Source organism: Coregonus lavaretus, assembly GCF_964263955.1.
Source record: "Coregonus lavaretus genome assembly, chromosome: 19".
Classification (NCBI taxonomy): Eukaryota; Metazoa; Chordata; class Actinopteri; order Salmoniformes; family Salmonidae; genus Coregonus; species Coregonus lavaretus.
The window spans coordinates 47,527,169-47,536,008 of record NC_140006.1 but is presented as its reverse complement, the minus strand read 5'-3'; the positions used below and the strand labels follow the sequence as shown (position 1 = coordinate 47,536,008).

The window sequence follows — 8,840 nt, the reverse complement described above, 5'->3', positions numbered from 1 at the left end:
TTACAGTTGGCACTATACGTACATTGGGGCAGGTAGCGTTCTCCTGGCATCCGCCAAACCCAGACTGCCAGATGGTGAAGCGTGATTGATTTATCACTCCAGAGAACGTGCTAGCTGACACTTGGCATTGCGTATGGTGATGGAAACCCATTCATGAAGCTCCCGAATAACATATCTTGTGCCAACGTTGCTTCCAGAGGCAGTTGGGGGGAACAAGGTAGTGAGTGTTTCAACCGAGGCGGTCCCGTTCTGTGAGCTTGTGTTGTATACCACTTCGCGGCTGAGCCGTTGTTGCTCCTAGACGTTTCCACTTCACAATAACAGCACTTACAGTTGACCGGGGGCAGCTTTAGCAGGGCAGAAATTTGACCAACTGACTGTTGAAAGGTGGCATCCTATGATGGTGCCACGTTGAAAGTCACTGAGCTCTTCAGTAAGGCCATTCTACTGCCAATGTTTGTCTATGGAGATTGCATGGCTGTGAGCTCGATTTTATACACCTGTCAGCAACGGGTGTGGGCTGAAATAGCAGAATCCACTAATTTAAGGTGTGTCTACTACTTTTGTGTATATATAGTGTACATGATAGACATAGATGCAGTTATCACAAGGCCCATCAATATAATGGAGGCTGGACTTAGCATGATTATACAGTACATCCATACACAACATGCTTTTAGCTTAGTGTACCACAGTCTCTCTCTCCCTCTCTCCCTCTCTCTCTCTCTCTCTCTCTCCCCTCTCCCTCTCTCTCTCTCCCTCTCTCCCTCTCCCTCTCTCTCTTCCATCTTCCTGTCCCTCTCTATATCTCTCTCTCTCTCTCTCTCTCTCTCTCTCTCTCTCCCCCTCTCTCTCTCTCTCTCTCTCTCTCTCTCTCTCTCTCTCTCTCTCTCTCTCTCTGTCTCTGTCTCTCTCTCTCTCTCTCTCTCTCTCTCTCTCTCTCTCTCTCTCTCTCTCTCTCTCTGTCTCTCTCTCTCTCTCTCTCTCTCTCTGTCTCTCTCTCTCTCTCTCTCTCTCTCTCTCTCTCTCTCTCTCTCTCTGTCTCTCTCTCTCTCTCTCTCTCTCCTCTCTCTCTCTCTGTCTCTCTCTCTCTCTCTCGCTCCCTCTCTCTCTCTCTCTCTCTTCTCTCTCTCTCTCTCGCTCCCTCTCTCTCTCTCTCTCTGTCTCTCTGTCTCTCTGTCTCTCTCTCTCTCTCTCTGTCTCTCTCTCTCTCTGTCTCTCTCTCTCTCTCTCTCTCTGTCTCTCTCTCTGTCTCTCTGTCTCTCTCTCTCTCTCTCTCTCTGTCTCTCTGTCTCTCTCTCTCTCTCTCTGTCTCTCTCTCTCTCTGTCTCTCTCTCTCTCTCTCTCTCTCTCTCTCTCTCTCTGTCTCTCTCTCCTCTCGTCTCTCTGTCTCTCTGTCTCTCTGTCTCTCTCTCTCTCTCTCTCTCTCTCTCTCTCTCTCTCTCTCTCTCTCTCTCTCTCTCTCTCTGTCTCTCTCTCTCTCTCTCTCTCTCTCTCTCAATTCAATTCAATTCAATTTCAATTTCAATTCAAGCTGCTTTATTGGCATGAAAAACATTGCGTCAATATTGCCAAAGCAACAATGTATACAATATACATTGTAAAAAAAATAATAATAATAATAATAAATAATAATAAAAATGGTAGTAAATAATAATAAATGAATAACAACAATAAAATGGTAACAGTTAATAGTATAAAATTACAAATCTAAATATGGAAATGAAACTATAACTAACTTATAACTAAATAACAATATTAAGTACGTTACTATTTACTATGCAGATGTTATTATTCAGTGTCCTCAGGCTATGGCAGGCAAATACATATTTGGCTGCAAGAGGAGCCATAGCTCCTTCGCCCATGAGTATTTTTAGTTTTTCCTCTGGGTTTAATAAGTTAAAAATTTGGAACAAATCTAGTCATTTCTGTGAATAATGAATGTCTTTGTGAGGAATATTTATCACAGTAAAGGAGAAAGTGCATCTCTGTTTCTACCTCCCCTGTCGTGCAGTGACCACATATACGCTCCTCTTTGGGTAGCCATGTCTTTTTATGTCTGCCGGTTTCTAGTGCCATTGGTGGTCACTCAGCCTGTACTTGGTAAGGATCTGTCTCTGCTTCGTATCTCTGACAGAGTAGAGATATCAGCCAATTCATATTCTCTGTTTAGGGTCAGATAGCAATTTAGTCGGCTTTGGGATTTTGTTTCGTTTTTCCAATGTTGTAAATATGAGTCCTTTGATTGGTTCATGATTTTGTTCATAGAATTCTTTCTTTTGAAGCAGTGCTGGTGTCAGCTTGGTTGGTTAGGTCCAACACCAGCTGACTGAGAGGGCTCGTTTCTGGGCTCAGCTCTTGGGTTGAAGTGCTTTAAAATTGCAGACTTGAATTTGACTTGAATTTAGATGTAGCCAAAATTTTAATGATCTTTTCTGTATTTTTATTACTACTGGAAAGCGGCCCAATTCTGCCCTACATGCATTAGTTGGTGTATTTCTCTGGACTTGAAGAATATTCGACAGAATCTGCATGTAGGGCTTCAATTGGATGTTTGTCCCATATTTAAAGTCCAGTTTATTGAGTGGCCCCAAACCTCACTTCCGTAAAGAGCTATTGGTAGGATTACACTGTCAAATATTTTGGTCCAAATTCTAATTGGGATATTGATTTTGAATAATTTCATTTTTATTGCATACAATGCTCTGCGGCTTTTTCTTTGAGTGCATTCACTGCCATATTAAGTTTCCCGATGCAGATATGTCAGACCAAGGTATGTGTAATTTTTAGTGTGTTCAATATGGTGTTGTTCAGGTGAATTTATATTTGTGTTTCTGACATCTGTTTTTTTTTTGGAAAATCATGATTTTAGTTTTTTTGAAATTTACTGCCAGGGCCCAATTATTGCAATATTGCTCTAGAATGTAAGGTTCTGTTGAAGACCTTCTTTGGTTGGTGATAGAAGTACCAAGTCATCAGCATATAGCAGGTATTTTAACTCTGGTGTCAAATAGTGTAAGTCCTGGGGCTGGAGAATGGTCTAACATGTCTGCTAACTCATTGATATAAATGTTGAAAAGATTTGGACTCAAACTGCAGCCTTGTCTCACACCTCGACGTTGTGAAAGGATTCTGTTCTTTGGTTTTTGATTTTTATTGCACACTTGTTTTCTGTGTACATACATTTTATTAAGTCATACACCTTACCACCAAGCCCACTTTGGAGAATTTTGTTGAATAGCCCTTCATGCCAAATAGAATCAAATGCTTTTTTAAAGTCAATAAAGCAAGCAAATATTTTGCCCTCTTTTTTTTGGTGTACGTGTTTATTAATTAGTGTATGTAAGGTGTATATAGTGTCAGTAGTGCGATGGTTAGGGAGAAGCCAATTTGACATTTACTTATTACATTTTTCTCTTGAAGAAAGGTTTGAATTCTTGAATTCAAAATGCTACAGAAAACCTTTCCCAAGTTGCTGTTACGCAAATTCCCCTGTAATTATTGGGGTCTGATTTGTCTCCACATTTGTGGATAGGGGAGATGAGCCCCTGGTTCCAGACATCAGGGAAGCAGCCAGAAGATAAAACTATGTTGAACAACTTAAGCACAGCATTTTGCAACTAGGTGTGTGTTTCTTCAGCATTTCATTTCTGATGTTTATCTAGACCACAAGCTTCTTTGATTTAATAGATTTTAGCTTTTCATTTAGTTCTTGTTGGGTTATTGGGTAATCTAATGGATTTGGTTGTTTTTAATGACCGATTCAAGGATGTTCAATTTTTCTTGAATTTCTAATTGGTTCTGTTGTAATTCTTTTTGTGGGATGTTTTTGTATAGATTATCAAAATAAGTTTTCCAAATTCCTTCATCTTGTATGGCTAATTCTTGTGGCTTTGTCATGCTTAAATTGTTCCACATGTCCCAGAACTGATTTTGGTCAATTGCACTTTCAATTTCATCAAGTGTCTTGTTGGTATAATTCAATTTCTTGCGTTTTAGTGTATGTTTATACTGTTTCAGAGTTTCAAAGTATTCATAGCGTAGATCTGGGTTGTTTTGCTGCTTATGTTTTTCATTTGAAATTTGTCTTAGGTGTTTTCTAATTGTTTTACATTCGTTATCAAACCATTTTTCAGAAACATTTTGTTTTTTGTTTCTGATGTTGCATTTCTTTGGTTTTCTCAAATTTGCTTTCGATGCTGCTTTTTGGAAATGTTATTATGTTTTGAGTAGCCGAATTGACACCTTCTTTATTGTTTTGGTATTGTGAGTAATTGAAAACTGTATAGAGTTCATCATTTCATTTGAGTTCAATGTTTCAATGAATCTCTCTGCACTGTTTTGAGCCCATCTGTACGATTGGTTCATGTTGTAGAGTTTATTCGGCTGTTTTTTGAATGAATATTGCCGGTTAATTTCTTCAGAAACACGTTGATCTGACTGTGATCTGACAATGGTGTCTGTGGTCTGACAGTGAATGCACTAATGGAGGAGGGGTCAATGTCAGTGATGGCATAATCGACTACACTTGTCCCAAGAGCTGAGCAGTAAGTAAACTGACCTAAAGAGTCCCCTCTGATTCTACCATTAAGCATGTACAGGCCTAAGGCTCGACAGAGATGCACTAACTCCTTCCCATTTTTGTTCAGTATTTGGTCAGGACTGTTTCTATTATTTATAATTGGGCTACTGTACAAGGAGGGGTGTCCCAATATGTGGTGGTTACCTCCCGCATCAGTGTAGTCAGGCTCAGAACCTGTTCTTGCATTGAAATCTCCACAAAGAAGCACTTTACCCTCTGCCTGAAATTGAATGATTTCTGTATGGAGATTGTCAAAAAACGGATCATCATAATATGATGAATCTGAAGGAGGAGCATAAGCTGCACATATGTATACATCATTGTCACAATAGATTGTACCTTTGTTAAGTTTTAACCAAATGTGATTAGTACCTTTTTTCATTTCATTCAGTGCTAAGTCCTGCTTATGCCAAATGATGATTCCACCTGAGTCTCGGCCCCGTTTAACATGTTTATGTTTGATTGATGGTAGTAAACTTTCTCTATAGCCTGAGGGACACTGAGTATCTATGTCTCCACGACACCATGTTTCCAGTAGGATTATGATGTCCTGTCCCTTGATGTTTTTAATCAATTCTGGATTTGTTGTTTTATAACCAAAATGTGAAGAGTACAGGCCCTGGATATTCCAAGAGCTGATAGTTAATGAACTCATTTATAATAAGTGATATTCACTGGTTTGAGTAAAGTACATTGAAAAAATATATATATAATAATAATAGTAATATATATATGTATATATATACATACATACATATATACACATACATACATACATACATACATACATACATACATACACACATACACATACACATACATACACATATACATACATATATATATACATATACATACATACATACATACATACATACACACATACATATATATACACATACACACACACACACACACATCATTACACATCACTATTATTATAATACCAGTGCCAATAAAATAAAGGATAGTTGTAAACAAATTAATAAGAATGGCCCAAAAAATAAGTGCAATGCAATCTGCAACCCTGTGTGTGTGTGTGTGTGTGTGTGTGAGTGTGTGTGTGTGTGTGTGTGTGTGTGTGTGTGTGTGTGTGTGTGTGTGTGTGTGCGTGTGTGTGTGTGTGTGAATTAAAGGGTCTGTCTAGCCCAGTAGTCTGCATATTAGATGCAGTAGTTGGAGCACCTCTCCTATCTCTGATTGTTCTAGGTGTCTTTTGCCAGAGGTTACCTCAGCATATGTAGGCTGATGATCTGAATGATACATGGTGTGGACTGCATCATGTGGTGTACTTCTCTGAAGGACAGTGTTCTGCCCGACCCTGGAGTAGTGGTCAGTGCTGTGTTGTGATGGACCGGGTCCAGTAGAACTGTGTTGTGATGGGCTGGGTCTGGTAGAGCTGTGTTGTGATGGGCCGGGTCTAGTAGAGCTGTGTTGTGATGGGCCGGGTCTGGTAGAGCTGTGTTGTAATGGGGCGGGTCTGGTCGTGCTGTCCTGAGGCGGGCCCCGTCTGGTCGTGCTGTCCTGAGGAGGGTCTGGTCTGGTAAATCTATGCTGTGTTGGGCCCGGTCTTGTAGAGCTGTGCTGTAATAAGCCGTGTCTGGCTCTTCTCTCCTGGGGATGGTGGGGGTACTGTTGTTTCAGACGGTGGGGCAGGGGGGCTCTGCTGCTGGGGTGATGGGTGTGTGGGTCCCTGCCAAGTGTTGCATCCTTTAGGTCCTTAGCAAAAGTTCTGACACTGTCCTGATCAAGGTGTACATTATCGTATAAGTGTTCACATGTCAGAGTGGGATGGTGAGCCATTCTAACGTTGAGCAGTGAGGCACAGTCCACAGTGATCTGTTGATTTATTTTGTCGATCAACTGTCCTGGGAAGTCTTTTCTTGGTAGGAGGGTGGACACAACTATATTGGTGGTTGGGAACATAGCCTGTGCCCGTTCTGCTACTCTTCTCACTGCCCCAGATACATTTTCACCTTTGACATGAAGGTCGTTTGTGCCAGTGTGGATGATGATGTTGTCGGGGGTGTCAATCCTGGTCTGACTGAGTAGCTGCATTGCACTCTCAGTTGTAGGACACCAGAACTTATACACCTGGTGTCTAGGGAATAATCTTTCCTGGACTAAGAACTTCCCATTTGAATCAATAAGGATTGCAGTTGTGGGTGACTGTCTGGGTGGAGCAGACTGGGAGACTGGTATTCTGACCTGGGCTGGAGCAGACTGGGAGGCTGGTTGGCTGACCTGGGCTGGGGAGCAGACTGGGTGGCTGGTTGGCTGACCTGGGCTGGAGCAGACTGGGACGCTGGTTGACATCACTCTCTCTCTCTTCTTCTCTCTCTCTCTCTTTCTCCTTCACTCTCGCTCTCTCTTCTTCTCTCTCTCACTCTCTCTCTCTTCTTCTTCTCTCTCGCTCTCCTTCTCTCTCTCTCTCCTTCTCTCTCGCTCTCTCTCTCCTCTCTCTCTCCTTCTCTCTCGCTCTCTTCTTCTCTCTCTCTCCTCTCTCGCTCTCTCTCCTTCTCTCTTGCTCTCTCTTCTCTCTCCTCTCTCTCTCCTTCTCTCTCGCTCTCTTCTTCTCTCTCTCTCTCTCTCTCTCTCTCTCTCCCTCTCTCTCCTCTCTCTCTCTCTCTCTCTCTCTCTCTCTCTCTCTCTTCCCTGTCCCTGTCTCTCTCTCTCTCTCTCTCTCTCTCTCTCTCTCTCTCTCTCTCTCTCTCTCTCTCTCGCTCTCTCTCGCTCGCTCTCATACGGTAGATACCTATACTAATAGACATGGATCGGGTTTCAAGTTAACCTCATATATTATATTATCAACCGTAGTTTCCATGTATTGAACGATCATCAGACCTTTACTGTAAGCCTGACCGTTATTGATCTAGTTAAGATGATGTGATTGATGGATGACAGATTATGTTACAGAACAACCACAAACATAGTTTAGACTTTTCCTACTGTAGCTCAATGACCTAATGATGCCCTCTACTAATATTGGCATCCTTTGGTAAATATGAGCAAAACGGGCTGTGAACAAGAAATGTCTTTATTGTTTAAACTCTTGGTCTTTCATTTAAAATATTCACAAAAATCTAACCTTTAATTGTGGCACACATGTTTCGGAGAAAAATATTTATTTCACATTAATTTTTTTATATCATTTCACTTCAATTAAAGGTTTGATTTTTGTGAATATTTTGGAATGAAAGACGAAGAGGATAAACAGCAAAGATATTTTTTTCACACCCCGTTTTGCTCATATTTACGAAGGGTGCCAATATTAGTGGAGGGCACTGTATTTTATATGATTACAGACAACAGGGTGTTTTCTCATTTAGGTAAAGTGGTCAGACTGACTGGGTTTGAACCCGATTTGTCTGCACACTTCAAGACTGTGTTAGCCCCCTGAGCTAAAGCCTAGACCACATTGGACACATTGAATCTTGTCGCTTTTTTCCCCCTTGTCATTTTCCATTTGAGTCATTTAGCAGACGCTCTTATGCAGAGTCTTACTGTAGTGAGTCATTTAGCAGACGCTCTTATCCAGAGAGACTACAGTAGTGAGTCATTTAGCAGACGCTCTTATCCAGAGAGACTACAGTAGTGAGTCATTTAGCAGACGCTCTTATCCAGAGCCACTACAGTAGTGAGTCATTTAGCAGACGCTCTTATCCAGAGTCACTACAGTAGTGAGTCATTTAGCAGACACTCTTATCCAGAGTCACTACAGTAGTGAGTCATTTAGCAGACGCTCTTATCCAGAGCCACTACAGTAGTGAGTCATTTAGCAGACACTCTTATCCAGAGCCACTACAGTAGTGAGTCATTTAGCAGACGCTCTTATCCAGAGCCACTACAGTAGTGAGTCATTTAGCAGACGCTCTTATCCAGAGCCACTACAGTAGTGAGTCATTTAGCAGACGCTCTTATCCAGAGCCACTACAGTAGTGAGTCATTTAGCAGACGCTCTTATCCAGAGTCACTACAGTAGTGAGTCATTTAGCAGACTCTCTTATCCAGAGTCACTACAGTAGTGAGTCATTTAGCAGACTCTCTTATCCAGAGCCACTACAGTAGTGAGTCATTTAGCAGACGCTCTTATCCAGAGCCACTACAGTAGTGAGTCATTTAGCAGACGCTCTTATCCAGAGCCACTACAGTAGTGAGTCATTTAGCAGACGCTCTTATCCAGAGCCACTTACAAGAGCAATTAGGGTTAAGTGCCTTTGCACATGGGCACCTCGACCGATTTTTCACCTAGTCGTCT

General features: G+C 41.5%; 1 protein-coding gene across 1 annotated transcript in view; it reads left to right on the top strand.

Annotated features, from left to right (window-relative positions):
* The window catches only part of LOC311146336 (piezo-type mechanosensitive ion channel component 2-like), a gene marked incomplete at both ends in the record, with an annotated part of 102,644 nt that overhangs the window by 29,369 nt on the left and 64,435 nt on the right, over window positions 1-8,840 (top strand). The gene's annotated exons all lie outside the window — the stretch shown is intronic.